The sequence below is a fragment of the Euwallacea fornicatus genome, chromosome 36 (genome assembly GCF_040115645.1).
Source record: "Euwallacea fornicatus isolate EFF26 chromosome 36, ASM4011564v1, whole genome shotgun sequence".
In the NCBI taxonomy this organism is placed as follows: domain Eukaryota; kingdom Metazoa; phylum Arthropoda; class Insecta; order Coleoptera; family Curculionidae; genus Euwallacea; species Euwallacea fornicatus.
The window spans coordinates 51,556-77,128 of record NC_089576.1 but is presented as its reverse complement, the minus strand read 5'-3'; the positions used below and the strand labels follow the sequence as shown (position 1 = coordinate 77,128).

At 33.6% G+C, this 25,573-nt stretch overlaps 1 protein-coding gene and 1 long non-coding RNA gene across 3 annotated transcripts in view; both read right to left on the bottom strand.

Moving 5' to 3' along the window:
- The window catches only part of LOC136349147 (deoxynucleotidyltransferase terminal-interacting protein 1), a 93,062-nt gene extending 78,469 nt beyond the window's left edge, over positions 1 to 14,593 (bottom strand). Inside the window, exon 1 of one of the 2 annotated variants that reach the window (XM_066300510.1) lies at positions 14,236 to 14,593. The gene's annotated coding sequence lies outside the window, so the exon portion shown is untranslated. The remainder of the gene's footprint in view (positions 1 to 14,235) is intronic. The other variant, XM_066300508.1, reaches the window with a different exon arrangement.
- An 827-nt stretch (positions 14,594 to 15,420) lies between these two features.
- Positions 15,421 to 18,423, bottom strand: LOC136349152 (uncharacterized). The gene is made up of 3 exons (XR_010733767.1): positions 18,016 to 18,423; positions 15,561 to 15,751; positions 15,421 to 15,503 (listed from the first exon to the last, which is right to left on the bottom strand). It is a non-coding gene; the product is annotated as an uncharacterized lncRNA (long non-coding RNA).
- Between the last annotated feature and the right edge of the window lie 7,150 nt (positions 18,424 to 25,573).

Genomic DNA, 25,573 nt, shown 5'->3' with positions numbered 1-25,573 from the left:
ATTAGGCGTAAAAAAATGTACAAAAAATGTTTTTGGCAAAAAACATCCTGTAACTCCCAAATGGGTAGAGCTATCAATATGCTTTTTAAATAATTAAAATTGATCCAATTTTTGAACCAACTGAGCCCGATTTTAGAACCAATTGACTCAGAAAACGGGTCAAGGGTCCCGATCAAGGTTTTTCTTTATCTACTCGGGAAATACCTGAAACCTCTCAATTACATCGGAAATAGAACGCTTTGTGCATTCACTCTGAAACTCAAATTCACTATATTTAAATATATATATGGGGGGCAAACCGAAAATTTACTCACCATTAAATGTGGATTTGTCAGTAATTGAAGAGATTTCTATTTAAAAAAAATTCGGAGCCAAGTACTGCAAATCTTAAAATTACTTACGAAACCTAACATCTTAGTTCCGTTAGGTCATATTAATACCCCAAATTTCATATTTTTGTCGGTAATAATAATTGACACCAGAAAGTGCAGGTACGTATATTCCATTGGACTTACCCGGTAAATGTGTAATTGTAAAGGGCTCAAAAGAAACATTTTTAAGGGCAGTTAGCTAATCATCATTTTAAACAAATAAATTCACTTTTATTTGCTTTAAACCGGGTATCTATGGGAAAAAATCTGAAGATCCTCTAGAGTGTTCTTTAAAGAATATTTAACAGATATTTCAATATTCCGCAAAATAAAAAAGTTTTTGTGACAGGAGCATCAATCCAAAATTAACTTCAATGTTTTTTTCTTAAGTTTAATATATTTTTTTCGATCGCATTTGGTTTTCAAGTAGTTCACATAACCCGATTTTTTTAAGGGACATTCTGTATACTTTCAGGTTATCCAATGGTTTTTTTTACTGATTGTAAATGTGGGCCATATGACTTTTTGCGTGTTGCTAAAATTTGCATAAATAAATTCATACTTTCATGTAGCTAAAGCGCTTTACGAAAAACGTAGATTGCCCCGGCACCGCACGCTTTTGTTTTTTTAACTGGCGTTTAATGCCATTCAATCCAAGTCATTTTCTAAAATATTCTGATTACATAAGATTATTATAATTATATTTTAATTTATGCAAATTACAGCAAAACCACCTATTACAGATAACTACCTCATATGGCGCACATTGCGTGGGTATCACATTTAAAAAGGCAAAAAATGTAGTTATGTCGAGTACTCGAAACATTCAAAATTACTTTTGAATTATTCCATTATGTTAAGAAATAAAGATTTTACAGCCGTTTAAACGTATAACAAATTCTTTGTAATGTTACGTAAAACTGGCAATGTCAAATTCGTATGTCAATAAAACGTAAAAGGAATTCGCGTGAAAAAGATCGCGTGATATGCGCTAAAAAAAATTCAATAGTCTAATCAGCACTTCCGTCACTAAAGTAAACAAATACCAGATGACGTAGCATGACGTCTAATTAGTATTTACCTTATCTTGTTAACAATAGTGCGGCCTCAAAAATATATGAAGGAAAATGATAAAACCATATGAAATTGCTCCGAAGCGCTATTTTAACTATCGTTCATTAATGATCCTCATTAAACTATAGCGCACACAATGACTAGTGTTATACGTATATTAATGAGAGATTAATAATTTCAAATTTATCAAATGAGAAAAGTCACGATCACACCAGTTGGAGGGATTATGGTTCTCGGTTTTTCCAAACTAATTTTTTGACTTATCTCTGTAAATTATAAATAATTATAATAATATATAAATAATAAAAAAATGCTTTAACTCCCAGACTTTACTTTTTGTAACAAAATTATATTAAATAGCGATGTTACACATACTTATACAGGGTTGCACATTAGTGTATCAAAGAATACAGTAAATATGAGTTTTAGAAGGAAATGTTTAATGTCAAGGTTTTTGGTCATTAAAAAGTACGTATTTTAAAATTATTTTCAAACGTGGATGGTCCGTCATAAAACTATGGTAGAACCAAATTGCGTTTTTTTAAATAGAATCCCTAATGTTTTGGTCATGTACAGATTTATCATCAAATTTTAAGATCAACTGACATAAAGGGTCTTAGGTAAAAAATTTATCGTTTTCGAGTTATTAGGGTAAATTTGAAAATTTTCATAAATGCAAGGTCTCACGGAAATCGACGCTCAACCGCAACCGCTGAGAATTTTAACAGCGGCGTTATGGAACTCTAAGGGGACCTAATAAGCTACGTTTTGACTTATTTTTTCAAATGTGGAACAATAGAAAACCATACATACACATACAGTAAAGCTCTGCTAATTCGAACCCTCCGTAATCCAGACGTCCTTGTAGTCCGGACAAAATTGAAAAAATGTAAATTTCTATTATGTACTTTGGAGTTCGGATCCACCACGGTTCCCCTAGTCCGAACTGCATGTGAATAGCCCAGGCAATTAAATGTTTCTCTATGCTCTATGTGCATTCAATGAGTAGAGGAAAACAATATTTAAATAATTAGCATCACCAAACTTAAAAGCCTAAAGAACGATGTATTCGCCAAACATTTCTGATTTTTTAAAATAATGTTTATAGATGTCGCTATATAAATTTTTAAATAACTCTATTACATGTGCTTAACTCACATAATTCGCTATCATTCTACCTTTCATTGCGCAATATTTTAATTTAACTCCAAAATCCAGATTACTTCGAAATCCGTATTGGACAGGTTTTAATAGATCCGGATTAGCGTAGCTTTACCGCATTACATAACATAAACAACACATTAAAAGATGAAATAGAAGGAAAAATAAATAAAACATCAATCTAAAAATGAGCGTTAAAGTATTATCTGAAAAGTTCATTTTTCCCTGTCGATCTGTATTATTAATCGCTGGTTGTTAATAGACTTTTTCCTTAAATAACTATTTGCCTACGAAACGTAGGAAGAAACAGACGTACTTGCGTGTTATTTGTAAGTGGTAAAATGGAGTTTTGGGAATTGATAGTTCGAGGAATCATATTTATTTTCAGCAACACTAGTTAATTGCCGACTTCATGGCCATATAAGTATATTTATCAAGGGAGCAGCAACCTAAGTTATTACTTTGGTTAATATCTCATAATAAAATGTACGATCATCTATATCGTAGATTTTACTACCTAAACCACTTTATTGGCCACTCAAACGTTCGACGTTTGAAGGATTCCTTAAAACCTTCATCTCCTCGAAACCTTCCATTTTCATCCCATGTTCATTCGTAAAACGTTGCGTGTATTATTGTATAGACCAATTAACAAGAACACAGATAATAAGAACATATCCGAAATTCAATAATTTATGAGTTTTTAATAGTATGATATTGGAGTTGGAAATAAGATAATAACAAGCAAACAGACAGAGCTATTTCGTGAAGAAGCATAGTCGAAGGAGCTTCCTACTGCCGATACTAAATGGTCAATAGGTATCTCGTTTTGGACTGGGACACCTTTCCAGAATTGAAAAGGAAAGTCAAGGGGGGAAAATGGACAGTCCAGATATAGAAGGGCAGAGGTGAGTAGTAAATTCGTTTGTTTATCTTTCTGTATTTTGTTAACAAATTAACATTTATAATATTAACTATGGAGAACGTTTGCAATATTATTCCAACAAATACGTCTTTTGAATATCCAAAAAAATTCAGTAATTTCCTTGGTAACATTAAAGTAAATACTCTTAAATTGAGAGTAGGAGAAGAATAGAAAGTGAGTAATAAATCTTTAAAATAATAATAATAATAATTGAAGTATATATTTAAGTATTTTCGAATCTTACAAGTATCCACTCTTCCTGAAAAATTGCCATTATCGAGCCATTTAAAGAAATCCGTGACGCAAGTGGAAGCTATATTTCAATATATCTAATAGGAAATGAAAAAAAAACTTTCTCAAATAAGGAATATTGTGGGCATGTGGCCCTAAATACTCATTGTGATATATAAATATTTATATTATTATTTAATTCAAGCATTTACTTGTTACTGCTCGTGTAACTATGAATACGGTTTCCAGTGGCGTGCGCGTGTACATTTGTCCGCTCTATTCGCATTCTGCAAGTTCTATCAAATTGTATCCAATCTACGCGAAACGGCTATGCAATGGAAATGGAATGTATGGTGAGAATAAACCTTAACCCAGTTCAAAACTTCGTGGGCAATTTGCGGTTAACCGCAATTTGGGATCTTAAGATTAATCTTATGTCCATCCAATGAAATGGCATAAGATGCATGCCGACCCACCATTTGTCTTTTTCCTAGAAAATTCTCATTTAGATTGCGGGATATACCCACCACGACGTAATGCCACAGGTAACGCTAATAAAACGAAACCAATAACATTTCCTTCAGACTCCTCCTCTTATCTACCTGGGTCGTTTTTTTCTAATGAGTCGTTGGAACCATGTTATTAAGGCAATCAATAATGGTGTCGTTAACTGACCCCCGTAGCCCGCTTTCGAGGAATTATGACCAAATAAACGTACAAAAATCCCAGTTAAGTTTTGCATTGCCCATTCCTAGATATGAATTCGAGGAACGCCAATGAGGTGAAAACAATATGCTTGAATCACCAGTCGTACTTAGTATTGCCTATGACACATCACAGGAAATACAAATGTTTTTCCACTACTCGCTGCAAAAGATTCCATTATTGCATGGAGGTACCAGCAAGAACCTTAAACCCAATTTTATGGTAATATGCGACGTTTGGTTAGATTAGTTCGAGCTAGTTCAGGTTAGCGAGGATGAGAGATGGAAGTTTTGTAGTGACAGAGATGATCAAGAATACACAGTATTCCAGTTCTCGACATTCGACTCTCTTCGAAAAAATTCTGAAAAAAACATGCGGGAAGAGAGTTACAACAGAAAATATCGCTAGTCTGTTGCTGAAGAGTGAGAACCGGCCGTGATGAGGAAACATGCTGAAAACATAAATGCATTCTGAAAAACAATCGAAAATCTTAAATAGTCCCCCCCTCCTCTTCCTTGCGGTTCTAGAGAGACTCTGCACGAAGAGAATATAAAGAATTTTTCAATAGGTACTGCCCAAAATTACTACTACGTTCCACTTGCTCGGGTTCCCCTACATTAGGTCAATGACGACCTGCATAAATGCATTTTTCCCCTCACCTCTTACAAAAATGGCTAGTTCAGGTTAGTAAAATGTTCGTTGAGCTAAATAATTTTGAAATAATTGTCTAAAAATTTAATTTTCACACATTTACTTTAACATCAAAATAATTTGCTCATAAAGATGTAAATTTGTGACTTAGTTACTTTTCTTTAGGCGCTCACGATTGGATGGGGTCAAGGACTGTGAAATACGTTGTCTCGCCTGGTTTCTAAAACTAATTGAATATCAGGTCAATAATGATACGTATATGGCGCCTTATTTCCCTAGTGAGCTGGTGACGAAGTTGGTCAGAATATCGTCATCGTTAGTGTTATCATTCAAAACGCGTTGGCTTTTTACGTAGCGATTTTAATTAAAGCTGAATTTTAACACATTTTAAACAAGAAACACTTATATAGAACTTTTTCTCGGTACCTCCCTGTTTATTACAATATCCCTGTGTATAACAAATACAAAAAAGCATAATCCTTGAAGCTATCATTTGACATTAAATAAAATTTCTAAAAAAATGTGTCTAAACTCTAGCGACCATGACTTTTTGTTTTTATCATGGGCACCAATGTGTCTTTTCTTTCATATTAGAGATTTTGAATTTTCTACATCTTTTTTCTAGGCTTTTTTCTTTACACTTTTTTTTGGTACATAATTTTTTATCAAAATTATAAGATTTTCTCGTTTGATTCGGACTTGAAACTAAGGAAAATTCTCAACCGGGAATCTAAACAAACCGATTCTATTTGAGTATTCATAGACTTGGCTCAATCCATCCGAAATTTGTTGCCCCTTTCATGTACCCAAATCTATTTTATAAATTTGTACAAATTAACGTAAAGCGTGTATTAAAAAATGCCTAGTCAAGAGTGTTGTAGAAATATTTGCAAACATGGCCTGTATATCATATCTTAAGTCATTATTAACAGGTGAAATATGTCAACGTCAAATATGAATGTGAGGCCGGACATACATAGCTATGACATACATGCAGTAGCAAAATTTTTGTTAAAGCATTCTTGACCACGATTTTTTCAAACTTTCGTTATGTTATTATGTTAAATGATTTCATAATATTTGTGCAGTACATTGCGTACCGTACTCCCAATTGATCCATTCAACGTAAAATTTTTTTCATTCTAATGTCACTGTTTACTCGATAAATCATCAAATATGCGTGATTTGTCTAAATATGATAAGCAAAAAAAAACACCGATTGAATCTAACTTTTTTAAAACTCTTTTTAAGTACCGTTTTATATTTGTGATTCTAATTCCAGATTCGTTTGACGTGTGTGATACTTCATTATACAGTTTACAGAACATCAACGGTTTATTCAACTTTTCGAAAACAAAATACCATGTTATTCGGATAGTATATCTAACAATGATATCATTAAAATTAGTGGCATCAAATTATAAATAGAAAATTACCAGGTTTAATAAGCGGAACCAAGAAACATGCCCGACCAAGTATCTTATTAATCTTGTTATCTAATGATGATTTTTTTACTTTGGAGGATCAATATCCTTAGAAAGGCTCAACAAACTGACCAATTGCCGATACAAGCTTTTATTGGCCCTTCATCAGGTCAATATTTCTCTTTAGCTGACTCACTCTGCCTCTCCATTCTACGAACGTTGCATTAATTTTTATGACGTCATGTCTATCTACAAATAATACTTTCACTCCAAACATATTTGCTTTATCAAACCTATCGGCTTTCGTTATATCCCGTAATGTATGTTAGGTGTTGCTAACATGATTCATTGGAATTTTCAGATTAGCATTCGTCTGCTGCTTGCGACACAGCTGGTCCTGGTACCATCTAGCACAAGTTGTTCAGACAACCATTGTAGTTTATGTATGGGTTCACAGTACTGCCGCTAATTTTTACGTCATACTTTTAACTGTTTTTATGTAATATTTTCCGGCAAATCGTTGAGGAGCAATACATGTATGATTACTTTTAATGTTCTTCCTGTCGTCGGGTAAACTTAAGGCAGACCTGATTCACATACAAATAATTTTGACATTTCGGTAACAAAAAATTCCAAAATGCATGGTTTACTAAATCCGGACATCCGGCAGGCCATTCGTAAACATTCGTATATGAATCGTTTCATTATGACGTAGTTAAAAAGCAAATTTGGATGATAAAAACGTAAACAGCATCCGGTTAATACGTTCCCAAAAGCTCATTGTAACTGGGCGTTGTCGTTTACCAGTAGCAATTAAGCTGAACTGAGGTCCGTTTCTCTCAGAAACGAGTAGTTTTGTACCTGCTACCTGATGGGAATATGTCTAATTAGGAAGGAAGCCACAAAAACGAGTGCGAGAATGTTAGAAAACCACGATTAAAACTAATATATTACTTACGAGGCGGACATACATATTTCTGAAGAACTTGTCAAAGGTATTTGATCAGTAGACAAAAGTCATTCCAACAGACATCAAATTAGAGGAAGTTCCTGTTCCTTTTTTAAATGCGTGAACTTTATACATTTGAAACGGTGAGAATTACACTATCAGTGAAGTGGGAAAAAGTTGAAATTTGTAGCAATTTTATTATGCTGTAATTGCCATACTATTGTTGGTTTCGAGAACTTTAAATCTTGAGCAAAAAAACAAATTTATACGTTTTTCTGCTAACTTCCTTTCTACATTAAAAACTTGTTATTACCCCAAGATGAAATTTCGCGTTCAAAATACCAATACTTGACACAATATCGATACCAAAATATCGACACCCAATACGAACTTGGCATTTTTATTTAAAATTCTAAAGTGTTTTTTATTCTGGAAAGATCAATGTTTGTGATATATGAGTATTCACATGTTTTTAATCAATACAATAATCGTCAATGAATTTCTGTGATGTTTTTTAAACTTGTTTTTGTGATAATTCCCCAAACGGGAAAACCTATTCGAGTCATAGATATCAGTAAAACAAGGTGAGCAGAAAAGTGCTTCAACCTTTTAAGATTAAAAAACATTTTCGAAATATGAAATAAAAATGCTATCGGGTCCGTATTAAAAAAAGAGTTGATATAGATATCTTGAAAGTTAAATGTCGTCTAGAAACAAGGAAACTAACGAATAAATATATTAACCTAAGTTTTATATTTTACAGTAAAATTATGTACTGTTACCAAAAACAATTTGGTAACCTCATTCACAGCATATAACAATATTACGTGCAAAAATAGGTACTTTCTTCCCATTTTGTATCTACCGCGATTTAAATGTCGCTTAAAAAATATACCCTGTATGTATAGAAGGATTTAGTCCTAGCATGACGCAAATGCTTACGTCTTTACGCAAATATGGCAAGAGAGATCGTTGACATCATTAAGTTTTTTTTATCACTCCCAGATAAACGTGTAAACTTTTAAAGAAACAAAAGCTATAATACATGAACAGCAACGAACACGTCAAGCGAAATCACTGGTGGTGTTACTGAGGTTCGCCAAGTCTTCAGTTGAAGACCATTAACGTTAGTTTTATTTGGTGTTTAAATTACTTAAATTAATAGAACGTCAAATTTCTTTTTAAATTACAATAAATATTGTACGTTTTGATCATAGAAACTAAGGGCACGATACGAGAAACACATTGGTACTCTTAAGCCTGAAAAACCTGAACTAACCTGAACCATCGGTACTTACTGATGCGTTATCGCTTTTATGAGTCATACAAGCAGCTCTTATAGGGTGTGTTCCTAAAGTGTGTTTCGTCTGTGATTCCCCCTTTAATCTTCGAAACGAATTGATATTACGATTTGAAATTTGAAATATATTATGAGGCATAAAATACTTAGATTTGAAATAAAATTGACAGCTGCGGGATTCAATATGGCAACCGAACACAATTTTGTTTTCTTTACAGCATGACAGATTATTTGACACATGAATTTAAAATGCTAACGGTTCTTAATAGTTATCCCAAGTATCATGGCTTCTTAGCCAAATGTGTGTGGCTACCTTGAGCTTACCATGTCATATTTGAGAATCATACATACATATGTCTACTCTTCGATTTTAAAAAATAACTCGTACAATTTATTGTAAACATTTAATGGCAAATATGACACCATCGCTTTGAGTGCTGAAAGTGGCCGCTAGAAGAGGGCACTACCTGTAACTAATTTGCTGTGATATTGGGCTGTATTGCTTAAATTTTTAACCGGTTTTTGAGGCACCGATGTCAAAAATGTGTATAATTATTCCGATTTTTCAAGAACCAAGCAGACTCATCCTACTTGAAAAAAAAACGAGATTTATACGAATGAAAAACAAGCACGAAATGCTTACAAATGTGATGTTGGCACAAAAGCCGCAAGGGAGTGCAATAAGTCATAAGAGTAGAAAATGGTAATTTTGTACCACATGTATGGGAGACTTTTTCTATGATTTTACAATTTGTGAGAAGTAAAAGGCTTTTACTTCCTTAAAACTTAAAAATTCTTTACAGTTCTCACTAAAATAGCGGTTGATGATGTTTGATTTGTCTCTTTACTGGAGATACCAGTACCAAGCCGTGGCAAATAAACTTATTTCCTTATCGATGTGAGTCATTGAAGTAATCGATGAAAATTATACAAAAACATGAAAATCGACGGTGTTCCAATGTAATTTTTGAGCCGGTAAGAACGCGATATCCTAACAGTGGTAGGGAAAAAATTTCTAGATGCACCCCTGAAAGTACGTAATAAAACTCATCATATTTTCCTCAATCTAAATCATAGAAATTTAATTAAGATTTTTTATCACAGTATGCTCAAAATTGCTGAATGAAAAATTGGATACAACTTGTGCGTTAAACCTTTTTGTATTTAATTTGCATTTCTATACTAATGAAGGTGCCCATTAATATCGAAACGTCTTAAATTTAAAAATTTTGAGGAATCCGTCTTCTCATGGAAAAAATAACCACACCCCAAGAACGAAACTCCTCCATGGCCCAAGAACGCCTCAACTTTTTTACGAAGTAACAACATGTATATAAATTACATATTTATAAAACTTTATTACCTTAATGCTTTAGCTTGAAAACAGTTGATCCAAATGAGTTTTTTGCGTAGTTGGAGTAATAGATTTCCTCCTTAATGGAAAGCATGACTGGGACATAACGCAAAACTTGAGGTTAAACCCTTCGGCTTCCAGCAAGTCACGGTCTAGTCCTGCATGGGTCGTTATCATACTGTAGGTAGTTATATGTTTTATTTTCTTCTGGATAATTTAAGTATTAATGCATTGGATCCATTATAAATCCGCGTCCATTTTGGCTGAATCATCGCACTATATTTATCGCCATTTATTTCCTTCCAATGGGTGCAGACCTGCCTTGTTCGCTCTCTTTGTCCTTCAATTATGCATCTGGCCATATATTAATGTCGCCAATCAGTGGGAGAGACAACACATATTTATATTCACATGCATTATATTGATAAGTAATATTTTATCTTTACTTTCCACTGAAGAATTTAAAATAATTTGATATGTAGCATGTTTAAATAATTGTAGTCTGCATAATCGTACTTCACTGGGAGATGGTTATATAGGGCACCGCACTAAAATTCCCTTCTGTCGAATATCAACTTGAAGAATTTTTTTTCGCATTCGGAAGTTGTCAGCATTAAATCTCACTCACTCAAAACTAAGTGAGTTTTCAATTCCAAGTTACAGTGTGTTATTTTTACAGTAAACTGAGCAATTACATTTTTTTTAATTGGTGAAAATGTGAAAAAATTGTATAAACGTATACCCCGAATTGCTACATTTCGAAATACGGGACTGGTGAAACTTGGGAAAAAAAGGTTTTATTATTTTGAAAAATGCTCATTACATGATAATTAAATTTATATATCATGTATGTGTTTTAGGTATATCCGAGCTCGTTCAGGAATTTTACAAAAATAGTACTGCGCAGTGGATTTTTGCGAAATTAATAATTATTTCCAACAAAACAACTAAATAGAAACGCAATATTTCTGTCCCTTGACATTTTTTCGATCCTCGTTTCGTATTCCGGATTAAAATTAATATCCAAATTCTTGCACGTTTCTAAACTTATTGCAATTCAAAAAATTGAAATAAATGAAATTAAAGCTTCAAAATGTGCCAAAATGGTTTAAAATTTCCACCACCAACTAAAATACCTGAACTCAATTTTTTTCCTAAATGATTACTGGACGGTTTATAGGTCCTTTTTTACTAAATTTGATGTTAGGAATTTTCCCTTAAATTTACTACATATGTTAAGAAAATACCCCGTATATACGCCATCACGCATTTTTGGCGACAAAATATCGTATTAAAAGTAATAATACATGACGATTTTGTGTTTCAGTTCTTGCGTTTCTGGGTATCAGTCTATAGAACAAATCATTTAACTTTTTATTCACGTAAAAAAACGTAAACGATTGAGAGTCGTCTCACGTAAGTCGATGAGTCATATAAATTTAATACGTTAAAAAAAGACATAGTTATATGTCTTTTGTTGCATGATTGTCGTATAATCTGTTGACGTTTCTTGGTTGACCTGACAGCTGATATTCTTAAAGCGTAATTTTTTGTTGTTGTTGTTTTTGATGTTTTAAACTTTGGTCGTCTTTGTTCATCAGTTTTTGTAGTAAAAATCTGTTCTCTTGAAAACTAAGTTAGTGGTCTTGGTTATTGATTATCGATGTACTTATTGTAATTGTTGGTATAATCCCAAAGTCCTTAAACAGTCGGTGTAAGTAGCTTGTAGCGTCCCTTAACAACCGTTTTGAAAGAAGATTGGAAAATAATGAACCGTTATTAACATAGAATTCAATTAGAGCGGTAAATTGAATTTTAATATTTTGGAATTGAGTATTAGAGTCTTGTTTCATTTAGCGTGTGGTAAATGCATTAAACTTTAATTTATTTACTGTAAATAAAATGTGGAATTAGTGCTGATATGGAGCCCGTGACATAGTTAAGAAATTACGTGATTGATACTATAGATATATTCCCAAAGTAACTTGGACATTTCGCGTAATAAATATCTAATATATCTCTTTTTTCTTCCCTTGAAAAAGGCATTTTGTTAATAAATGCATACTAATTTTTTAACTGTAGCGGAACGTTAAGCGAAATTCGGTCAAAAATATTTTTTTCAACTCCTGTGCTGGTGAACATATGAAAACCAAGTCAACCTGACAACGTCGCGATCCTTCGTAGCATCTTTTCTACGTTTAAGTTTAAATATGAGGGAAGACGTGGTTATTGTATTAGCTTTTGTTATTTCCGCCCGACATGATAGTTGCTCTTTGCTCGATTTGCCTCGTTATTCACGTAAATTATTCGTTTTCGCAAATTAGGTGGTTCACCCCGTATATTATTGCTTGATATTAAAATCTTTAGTTATAGCTACACTTTTTTGTACAAAATCGAGTTTCAAAGACCGCAAGCTCAGAGTAATTTGAATGTGAAGATCTAGTTGATAGTCGTTCGAGTCGATCATTTCGTAAAACCCGAACCCCGATAAATAACTGCCTACCACTATGACCTGGATATTCGTTCAACTGAAATCAGGCTCAATGCCTCGCTAATAAAAGAATATTTTCCAGGCGGGGAGTAAGCTCCAATTTTTTCCAACATTTATAAAACTATTTGCTCTCAATGTATTTTGAATAAAGCAGGGCTCAAATAGACATTTTGCTGTTCATCTCAACCAACTCACAAACCGAGAACTGCTGTTGGGAATAGAAACGGCAAACGGTTTGTCGTCAGCCCAATGATGCGATTTGCATGATTTAAAAATTCCTTCACTGGAAATGTGGCCTCATCCGCCCATTTATCCACTTTTTTAATTGAGTTTTCAGCACCCATCTCTAAGTACCATTGACAGAAATGAAGGTGACCTTTCTCGTCGCCTGCTGATACATTTTTGAATATTTTTTGCTTCAAACACAGTACCCTTAGGGTAAAATCATCGTGAAGCATCACACCTCGCTGTCCAACAATGGTAAATCAAAGCAATAGAATCATACGAGTACAGGACAAACTGAATTTATTGAGCAATGAGCATCGCACCTCATCCCTCACATCACCGCAAAATGAGGAACAAAATATTTTGTTTTCCAGCGGCGAAGTGCTTAAAACTTGTTTTGTGATTGGTTCTCTAAACCCCCCACTCCCTCCATGAGAGCAACAGTGTGCGATACGTTTAATCAGCAGTACCCCATATGTTCGGCTCGATGGAAGGATTCAATGTTCGTTAAAGGTAGAAGAACGAAATATGTGGTGCTGCTTGCGAGGCCAGAACAAATTTAATATAAACGAAGCATAATTAATAATAGGCACTATATCAAGGTATTTGGCGGGTCACTATCACCATCTAAATCAGACATTATCACCTCTCTGATCGTAAGAAACTAGACAAATGAACTATGATAAAACAAACGATAAACAAACTTCTTGATTATGTTAATCAGCGGCGATATTAAATACTGAGCGAGGCGAGTGTCGAGGTGCCCGGCGAGGTGCGATGCTTCACTATGTTTTTATCCTTAGGCAAGCCATAAATAAAGACTATATCGGTATAACCTTCGTTTTTAATATCACGTTAATCCCGTTTTTCATTAAATGCTATTAAAAAAAAAACAATCGAGCTCTACATTCCAACTAGATTTACGCTGGAAGTGAGGAAACCCGATAAAAAATAGCAGTTTCTTTAACCGTAAAGGAAATATTACATAGCTTTTTTGCTCTAAAAGGGTTTAATTTGGAGATGGTTCTCTGTTTTTGCATGAGCAACACACAATAAAAAAGAACTATTTATGATTCTAATTTAGTTGTCAGGCAATAAATAACGAAGCACAACGCACATGGTTGGTTTTTTTGTTATGTGAAATTGGAAGGTCGTATTTTTAGTAAACATGAATTAAATTTCTTGCAAAACTGCTTCTAAAGAAATTTATGTTAATTTGAAAGTTCTGTCGGGAAAGAGTTCTTTTATTCAGAGAAGAATGGTGCAAATTCACTCGTTAAGGGCGGTTTTATGCTCTCAGTATAGGATCCAATCGTCTATACTGACAACCGTTGAAAATCAGACCCTTTTGCAGGAAATGTGTTGTATAATTACCTCCTAAGTATCTTCCTCTGGTCATAAAGCGCCCTGTAGAATCGGGCCCCAGTTTCGCCGGGCGACAATCGAAGGATTCTTTTTCCGATCATTGGCAAAATTTTCATCCGTGCCGTTGTCAGTCTACGGTTGGAAAAGAACGCCGAATCTACGACGAGCTGCGACGGTTCACGTCGCGGTCGTTAAGTTAGGTTAAGGACCCCAGACAGTCCGGTTTACACAGCACCGCTATCTTGTCGGGCTGTCTCGGTATTTTTCGCTGACCGGCTTTTTTGCGATTGGCTGATTCCGCCGACATTGGTGGTCTACGCCGGCCCCGTCCGACTCGCACTCGATCATTTCTTTCGGAACTATCGAGGTGTTCAGGCGGTTCGGTTCGAACGGTCTTTCTGAACCGTCGGCTCAGACGTGATGCGATCATATGAGCACATGGCTCAATGACATATGCGATTTTTCGACGCGATTCGCTTTTGTTTTTCGACGATTAGTGTGCTTAGTTGGTTAAGTGGAGTGGTGGAACGGAGTGTTAATTTATCAATTTCTTCTCTATAATTCGCCGTAAAATGTGTCGCCTCGGTTGGCGACAGCCTTGTCCCAAATTCAAAGACGGTCATGATTACATCGCCTGCTTTTTTTACTCCTCGTCGATGATCCGGCATGGTAACAAGCGGTTTTATATAAAGCGACGTGGGATAAGGTGTCCCCCTTCAAACCAATTTTTCGTCCACAAGCGGGTCGAACTTTTTTCGAATCCGCAGTCATTGGCTGAAGGTTCCAGACGCTGACGTCATCACATATCCTGGTTCGGAACCTTGGAAGTTTCATTTCTTCGAATACGAACCATTAAATTTATAAGAATTTTCTCTATGAGTTCATGTGATCACGATCACCTTCACTTCTGACTAATTTCAATATTGTGCAACATCAGCTAACACCTCCCATCCTTCAATATAAATCAAAAATCCCCATTGAATTTAGCACTACTCCGATATAAATAAATATTTAGAATTCCTTTTAATCCGTGAATCTAACGGACTCCGTTGGTTAGTGCCTAAAATTCGCGCTACTGAAGATTACATCGACCTCAAATTTGGTTAATGGAACAACTAAGTGGAACGTTATGAACGGACTGGAGTAACTTTTTATTGCTGGCTAATTGCTGTTTGAAGTGTAAGTTAATGGCTTCTCCCAGGGTTTCCCATTGTAGTCTTAAGTGGTCGACACTTTAAAATAGCTGGCGCGAGGCGCTGAGTATTCAGGGTATTCACCTAACAAAGTACGGCCTAGCGATGCTAATGTTACCTCCACCTCTGTTACCTGCTTACCAGATTGGTAGCTTGTAGAAAATGAGAAATAGAGTAAATTGTGTCAATGTCCCAAGAAAATCTTTTAGGAACCCATAATATCCATTAACCTTGGTTATATGTGGAGGTCTCTGCCATATTCAGACACTTAATTGCATCCAATATTGTCGTCACACATTATCTGGATGCCTGAATGCTTGTATGAGTCATTACTGAAATCAAATATTTGGAATTAGTGTGCAATCAAATGCAATGGTACACTTAAAAGAATTATTTTTTTGTCAATACTTTTTCCCAAAGATATCTTTTAAAAAACACCCTATACATATTACTGCTATTAAGGTTGAATAATTATTTTCCACAATTACAAAAGTATCCAATCAAGTTAGTCCTCTAAAAAAAATGTTTTATATAATGAATGATTTCTTGAGTACTTATGGAAAATGTTAATTTGACCGTTTTAACATTGTCTACATAAATCGCCAGAAAAATTAGTATAAGTACCTACTCGATTCTTAACGTATTTTCTGTTAATATGAAGCTGTGATGATACCTTTTTATTCGTCCATCCCATGAACTCGGTACATAAAGATTGGTGTATCATGAGTACACAGTTGGACCAGAAACGTTCCAGTGGAGTTTTGATACAAAAAGAAAGAGTTTAAAAGTTTTAGTAATGTCTCAAATGTTCTCACCTTTCACAAAATTTATGATTTTGATTATTGTTGATGATTCTCGTTTATCTTTCAAAATATCTAATTCTTATTTATTGTAAGTCAAATCAAAATCTTTGAAAAGATGTTGAGACAGATGAGATGAAAGTGTCTGCCAAATGTAGCTTTTCTTGATATCCAGCTGTTAGTATACGATATATTGAAGAAGTTTTATTTATTTGTGTTCTAAATTATCGTTAAGTCTATTTTACATCATGACATGTGCTTCAAGAAGAATCTACTTGACATTTTACAATAATATATCCCACAGAACATTATTTCTGATTTCAATAGAGCTTTATTCAATGGAGATCATTTTTTGCGATATCTGAGAAAGGTGTTAAATTAGTCTCTTGAGACTAAACATTTTTTTCCCTATTTAAAACTTTTGGAGATACTTTCACTAAATATCGCAAAAACTTCCTCGATTTTAGCGCGAAGTAAGATCAGTGTTAGTCACGTTTGCAAGAAAAACTCGTTTTTTTTTTTTTAATTTAAATATTAAAATCGAAATTGTAACTATGCAGGTATTAAATATTCTGTCCATGCGCCAACCTTCATTCATTTTTTTTTAATTAAAAACGCTTATGGGCTACATTAGCGCACTACCAGCAATTTGGTTATGAACTATTATGGTACTGCTATGGATTATCCCTGTCGTATTGGCTAGGATTCATGTGTACAACTTAAATAGATGATTGATACATGATTTTAAAAATAAACTTTGAAAGATAATTAATTGCGAAATAAGTTATTCTCTTTGTTTTTTCAATAAAACATATTTTCGTAGATCAAAACCCTGTTTTGCGTTTTTTTTTTCATGTTACGTACTCTGTTGTTCTCAACTTTCTAAAGTCTTAGGAGCAGTACCTTATTCATATGTTGTGTTTTTAAGAGCAAGATTAATGATTTAACCAAAATTATCGAAGTTAATCAGTTAAAAATTGCCGAAAAAAATGATTTTTTATTTAGTATAAATGAGCGTTTTTATTGTAATTTGCGTACTTGGAATTAGTTGCTGAAACAATGGATTAACATCAAAGTAATTTTTCCCAAGGAAATATAAAACGCATTAGAAAATCCATTTTTAACTGTCTCTATCAAATCTAGGCGCTCAATAAGCCCTCGTCATTGTCTTTAATGCTTAATACGTTTCTAAATTTGGCACTCACCATTAGCATCCCTCTTGTGCTCATTAATTGGGTACCTGTTAACGCCTCATTTCTCAAATCTCTGACATTTTGGGCTAGCTTAATTTCTTGGCCATAACTCAAATGATTTAATTATTTGAGTGCCGTTTCATGAATTGAGTACGCATCGAAATATTGAAAAACGACGCAGTTTGTTATTGCTCACATTCAATTTTTCGGAGGTATATGAATATATTAAAACCAGCATTCGTACTGGGAATATGCAAGTTCGAAGATTAATGGAGTTGAAAAAACGCAGAATAGAACTAACTGAACCTACGAAGTATTTCTGTTAATCTATTAAGTGCAGATGCACTAGCTGCTGAATGCGTAGTGGCCATAGAATAAATTTATCTTAATGGTCAAGCCTTGGCATCGATGATGTAATTTCTTGCAATTCTTGCCGGAGTCAGTACCTTATAGAACAATAATAAAAAAAATCCTTAGGAGGATCCTTAAGTCGTCCTCGTATCGGTCTTTAAAATTTTAAAAATCATTATTCATTGTTTATCATTGTATTCAGGTCGTGGCTAATTTCTTAAAATAGAATTGACATTGAAAAGCACAATTTACCAAGTAGCTCCAAACAAAGGACGGCGCTGCTGTGGACGCTTTTACCACCCCCCCTCTTTAGAGGCAAATTTAATAGTAAATGTTGCTCTCTTGTCTCGGGTGCTTTGTTGTTCTTGTCTTAATAAAATAAAGTACTTTGTGTGCGTATAGAAAGTGAGGGCAGCTTCTACTTTTGTAAATGTAGTAATCGGGTGCCTTGTGCCATGATGTTGCAGCGACCACCTACAGAGAGCAATAAATCATTGCCTGACGCCATAGTCGAATGAGCACAGAAGCAAAAAACTAATTGTGCTAACAGTAAAAGAGTGTAAATTGGCAATTCGAACATTATAACAATAAACGTCATAATCACAAAGCTCATAATTATAAGTAGTTCAGGTACTGAGCGACGTGGTGGCAACTCGCCAGGTACGGAAACTGTACTTTTTGTAATGACGAGCTAAGCGATGGGTTTACCGGAAACCAGATCTTCTTTACAAAAGGGAACAGCTACCTCGTACCTTCAAATGAGATACAGATTAAACTTTTTATTATATGGAAAAAATAACTGTCCATTCATTAATTTTTTTTCCGTGCGATTTTGTTCACTTTTTTTTTGTTTAATTTTAGAACAACTTTTAACCGACATAAATAGCAGGATCGTTGTCAATGCATCTTAATCAATTTTGGGCGACTTATCAGTTCAACCCACTAAAAATTAATAGTTTGTTTTTTGAAATAATGACTTCTTTGATATTGTAATCAGAGATTCTTTACAAAAAAAATTGATTTTTTTTATTTATTTTCCATATAAGTATCTGCAAGCTTTCGGGATCGCGGAGGCAATAAGAGTACTGGGTGGGGCAAAATAATACAAAAAACAGTTGAAAAATAAAATAAATAATGCAATGAAACCTAACTATAACTAAACCCACCGTATGCATTTTAGCTGTTTTCCAATTATGTTATATATTTGTGGTTATTTGGGTGAGAATGGTTTGGTTAGATTAGTTTAGGTTTTTGTGGGTTTGGCGATGTTTAGGTTAGGTTTCGTTATATCATTAATTATATTTTTCAACTGTGATTTTATTTTATTTTACCCCACCCAGTAACTATTCACTTCACAGTTCCAAATGATTGGAGATACTTAAATAGAAAATAAGTTTTAAAAAAATTGCAATGTTTTATTAAGAATCACCTATGACAATGTCAAAGAATTTTTTTTTTTTTCTTTTCAAGGAAAAACTAAATTTTTGGTGGATTAATGTGATATGAACCCAAATTCTGTTCTCATATTGGCTATTTTTGCAGATATTTGTAAATAGAACATGTCTCTTTTAAATGATTGGTACCGAAGTGTACCACAGATACCTGATGATTTAATCATCCAATTTGCCTTAATCTAAAGGCAAGGGCTTTCAAAATACAGAACTTCAACATTTTTTCTCATTATTTCTTGTGGAATGAGCGTCATTGAGCAAAATCTCGTATTTGGCTACTTCTTAGTGACGGAAAATCCGAATTCCCCTACATTTTTTTTTATTCAGGGTAGAGGGTGCTATTCGCAGTGTGTCGTATTTCTTTAAAGGCGTAACTTTTGGCCACCTGATGTAGTAAAAATTTGATTTCCTCAGATTTTCTATTCATAAAAAGTATATCTTGTAGTACTCCCCTTAAACCTTCCTTTTGAAGATATTGGAAGTGGACGTCAAAACGTCTGTGATAATTAAGGCCAATATTTGGATTATTATCTATCAGGGAAGGCCTAGAGTTATTATTTTTATATTTTTAAAAGTATAAATTTTCCAATTGTTTGAAATAGTACATTATTAGTGTTATTTAAAAGATATCTGCTGGCCATAACTGCATTTATTATGATTATTTTTGTTTTTAATATAGAGAGTTTGGACTAAAAACAATATCTTGATTGACTGCCGGTATCGAAGTGTTATTAATAAGTCGTTCTCAGAGAAGTGCAAAAATAATTAACAACAGAAAAACACTCCACAATTCACATTGGAAACAGCGTTCTGGGTAATTTAAATTGCAAATATCTCATGAAACATGTTGTGCAATATAAATTTTATTAGAAAAAATTTTGTACAGAGTTGCAGTAAGTTACACTTCTTGAACGATGGCCGATATAAGGTTTACGGTCGCCTTTCCTATTACTACTGTACAGTGTGTCCTATTTCCGATGTAATTGGATGTTTCAAGGAATTCCCGAGTAGATGGAGAAAAAATCATGGTCGAGTCCCTTGGTCCAATTTTTGAAACAATTTCGATTTTTTACAGTATTTTGACATATCGATATGTTTGGAAGATATTGGGTATTTTTCGTTTTTGAGGTTTTCTTTAAAGTCCTATAACTATTTTGTTTGTGAATAATTTTTAATTTTTTGCAAAATTTTATTTCGTGTATTTTCTTATTCAATTCAGTGGCGTACTCGATTTTTTTTAGCTTAACTTTTTTGACGTTACAGACCAAAATCGCTTTTTTTAATGAAAACCATAGTGGGCCATAACTCCATTAATTTGATTTTTTTTTAGTTTTCTGCAAATATAGTTTCACATATTGATCACAGTAAATGGGAAAATTAAAAACGATTTTTTGGAAGATACCGACTGATCAAGTCATTAATCAACTTTTGTACATTACACACGTTCGTAGTTATTCGACACTTCACGCAACTGTTTCAAACAAACACATTAGAAATATAGATGTAGTTAGATTTAAAGATATATTTAAATTTAATGTTTCAAAGTTTTGTTTAAAAAAAAAATTATTCGAATTAATAACTTTTTTGTGATGGCTAATATTAATAATACAAATTATGAAAATTTTGAGAAACTGGATTTGATGGAAATATTTTTTTTCCTGTTTATAATTTTCTTAGTTATCACGATGAACATATGGAACTATATATTTCAGAAAGCTAAAAAAATCTCTAATTGATGAAGTTATGGCTAATTATGATTTTCATTAAAAAGAGGAATTTTGGTCTATAACTTCAAAAGAAGTTAAGTTAAAAAAAAATGAGTACGTCGTTGGACTGCACATAAGAAAATTTACAAAGATGGTTGAACCAAAATTTAAAAATGTTCACAAATAAAAAAAGTTATGGGCTTTAACGAAAATTAAAAAAAAGAGAAACACTCTGTATCTCTCATGTGAGACGAGATATCAAACTACTGTTTAGATAATTGAAATTTGCACAAAAGTCGGGCCAAGGGTTCTGGCCACGGTTTTTCTTCATATATTCGAGAAATATCTGAAACTCTCCATTGTATCGAAAATAGAACACCCTATATAATAAAAATGTAGATTTAGATTGGTTACTTCCGATAAACCCAACCTAAAGCTGTTGTGACCAAAACGTCATTCACAGCTGAAAGTGTTAATTTTCTGATTATCATTCAGTAGGTGTAGTGGAAACTTTCGTAGGAGGTCGTAGGAAAAAATAATTCTTTAAACCATTCATAAAACAAATAGAGTAAATTTGAACTACATCACTAGAGATGAGTTAAGTTTGAATAATTAATAAAATAAATGCAAAATGCAATATATGTAGTTTCAGTCTACTTAGATGAACAGTAATTAACACCTTTTCGGTCGTCATAAATCGGAAAGTGCTGGTCATTTGTAGGCGTTATGATCGAGACATATGTTACAATTTTGCATTTTTCCTCATGAGCGTAAAGTATTTATATCAAGTGGAAAGTGTTTATCTCATGAGGGTTCCGCTATTGCCTTTACACTCAAACCATAGAAATTGGCACTTTTCCCATATATCCAATTTAAAACATATTCTTGGTTGAAAACGGAAACAAATGTTTTGTTCGCACAACATCGTGTGGATTTCCTTTTCTGTTTGAAGGTTATGCATACACATAAGGTTGTCGTACTCGGGTAGGATTTTCCGACGCGGCACGTGGTAGGCCAGCGGCCGGAGCCCCTCTGATGATGACTCTGTGATTATTGGCAACATCAACATGATTGTGCAAACACATGTTTAGGCTGCATTCCTGTTTCCACGATTTCCTATTTCAAACTAATTAGAAAGTAACGCTGCGAAGTTCTTGTTAATCTTTGATCACGCTAAGAGGATTGACTCACATCCTGAATTCATTTTCTGTGTCATCACTATCTCACACAAGTAAACCGTCTATTGATATTACTTTTTCTAAAAGAATGACGTCGTTATAAGTTAGTAGTGAAGCATGATTCATCTTTCCGGCGCGGTCGTTGGAAATCCGTAGGTCGACCTCAAAAGTTCGTTATGTAATTTACACATACATACATACCTAAATAGAAAAATTATGGTCATGCTTTTGCGACAAGCCTTAAATTGGATGTTTATTTCGATAAAACTTTTAAAGTTCTCGGAAACGAGGTTAAAGACACGATGTCCTCAAATTCGCTAAAGTTATTGTCGCTTTGGTCATTAACTCGTTGGATATGCGCAGTTCATTTTAAACCGGGTTTAGGTTGCGAAACAAATTATTTTGTTAGTGTTAGTTGGGGGGGGGGGGCAAGCCGAGCCTGAGTAAGTGCATAAAACGAGTTTAAGTTAAACGCGACATAAATTAGCACTTCTACGTGTAAAACTGTCAATTTAAACCACGCTTAGACGTAAACTTTAACGCACTTTTGAGTAACTTCAGAGTTCGTCAGTACACACTAAATGTAGGCAAAGCAATTTTTGAAAAATTTTAATTCGAAGAGGAGCAATAAAAACAGCATCAATGACATATGTGACGTAAATCACTGTGACAATTGACACTTTTGACGTATAAAATGAAGGCAATTTACTGAATAAATATGTGAACAAGTTAAATATTTTTCTACTGTTCAGAATTCATGAATATCGTGCGGTTACTTGGTGGTTAAATATTCCGGGAAATAAAATATGTTTTGCGTGGCCGGATATGTTACAATTCTAGTTTATAATAAGTCTAGTTTATTCAAACTAAATTCAAACCTCAAGTTAAGCTTCAAATAAATTATTTTATTATTTTGCACTAATTAATTCGGAATCCAGTTTGATGAGTCTTTTATATATTTGGCAACAACAAAATAGACGATCGACTGATCTGTCACGAACAAAACCAAGCGTATGATTACCATCACTGATTTAATGTAATTATTGACACATATATATTTAAGCCAGATTTAATCATAAATTTTAATATTAGAAAGTATCCAAAGAAAACATGCATGCTAGGGACATACTTCAAAAATTTCCACCCCTCGCTTTTGCTTATTATAAAACGTTCCAGAAAAATCTTGAAAAACGTCAATATATTTTCAAATGGGATGAATAGTGACATTAAACTTGGAACTTGGAAAAGGAGGTATAGTTTCCAGCTACGACAATTGAAGAAGTATTTTTAGTTACATTTCTCAGCAATTATTTATTGCATTTCATTATGAACAGGCGAATAAAATTAATTAAATTTTTACAGGTATGTACTCTTACACTGTTTTCAACTTGGAACAAAAACTGATTAAAATGAATCTGAAATTGTATAAACCCTGCATTAATTTACAAATATTTACATTTTTATAAGTTATCCAATCTCATTTTTATTTTGCACCATAAGATTGGCCGAAAAACTTCATATGTAACATGTATAATGACGAAAAAGTTTTGTTTTTCTTTAGTTAATTATATAAAATTTCAATATACCATTTGTAAAAGAAACGTTGACTATCATTGTGCTATAGGCCATCATTCACGCTCAATAGCATTTGTTGCATTGTAGGGGTTGATAGGATTTATTATGTCTTTACGCAAACAAACCTAAAACTACCACGTTTTCATAGTACTGTGGGCAAGAACATTTTTTGTAATTTTTCATTAGCTACCTGAAAGCATAACTGGGAAAACAGTTGATATCCAATATAATTTCTCAGTATTCTGACTAAGAAAGCCCAGAAAAAAGATGAAATAACAATTATGCAAATAATTCAATAACAGTGCGTGATATGAAACGAAACGCAAGTGATTAAAAAGTTTTTAAATAAAACGGAATTGAAATTTATTCGTATGAACCACCAGCGGCGCACTCTAGAATAGTTTGGGAAGATAAGTAGCGACTTGATCACCGAAAGAGTACCACCTCGTACTATTTTCACAATTGCTAGTAGATTTTCAATCGTAACGTGTTGACGAAACTTTAATTCAATATCTTACAAACTAAAGGAGTGATGAGGTAAAACTTTTTAAAAAATATGGAGATTTAACATTTTGTATATCGATTGCGAAGTGTTTTGAAAAATCGTTTACCGGACAAACGTGATTAAAATTATGACGCAAAAAGGTGTCCCACCCTATATAATGACCCTAAATCTCGATGATAACTGTTGCTAAGTTAAAAAAAAATGATATCGTGAACTTTGTAATCAGTATACGACATGCAGCAGGTCGTAACAATTATTATTACGCTGACACAACGATTAACGTTCTAGTGCGAAGACCAAACAAATTCCGTTCTAATCAGCTGTTTCCAGTTATTCCGATAATGAACCTCACTGGTTTCTATGGAGTACGTATGCATTACGTAGATACTATTTACAGTGCGTCTCAAAGATCAATCAAGAGAAATACAGAGAAACGGAATTCGAGCTACTGAAAAGTAGGCCTGTTGTATTTATAGATAAATCCAAATTTCACAGTGATTCCCATTAAAAAGATGACGAAACCGAGTGGTTCGGACTTGATGTGAATGACAAAAAATATATTTTCTAATACATTATTTCTTTCCATTATAAGCCGTTCTGTAACGATTACATTTAGGTGTTCAAGTCCGCATCAGTCGGCTACAAATGGCGTTTCAGTATTTCAGTGGGTCGCCCACTAACGAGATATAAATGCCGCATAATGACGTCTTTATAAATTTAACAATCTCTGTTTGTCGGTCGGTACCCGTACTAGGCACGAAATCGTTTCAATCAATTTATGAATAATATAATGCCCGTAAAAAAGGTGTACCCGAATTCACCGAAGTCGGTATGTAGATGTAAAGCTGTATGTATCATTAATATTTTCTGGTACTGTTTTGTAAAATTAGTCTTTAATAATTCCCAAATGAAAAAATCAATTAGGGTCATATCAGGAGAGCTAGGTGGTCACAAAAGAAAAAAAAGCACAGCACGCAAATTATATCTACATTGATCTTGTAGGAATAGTCATTTTCAACATGTGAAATAATAGATTCAGGTCCGCATTTAAAAAAATGTCAGTTGGTATCAGGATTGTTATGTTTAGAAGTACTTGCTTTCAAATTATATTTTAAACACGCCCGTTAAACGAATGTTTTTTAAAGTAAGAAAAATATCACGTGATCATACAAAACCGAGAATTCTTCTAAATACATCTCTTATGGAATTATCCAAAGAAAAAACGAAATTAAACCACAAACCTGCACCTAAAAAATTTAGATTTTCCAAAAATTTGTGGATTAGGGTCATAGGTCTTGCCAGTTTTAAAAATTTTAAAGCCAATACCTCGATAATAAAAAAAATTTTTTTTTTTTTTAAGCGCAAATTAATCAATGCTTCTAGCCCCGAGAGCAG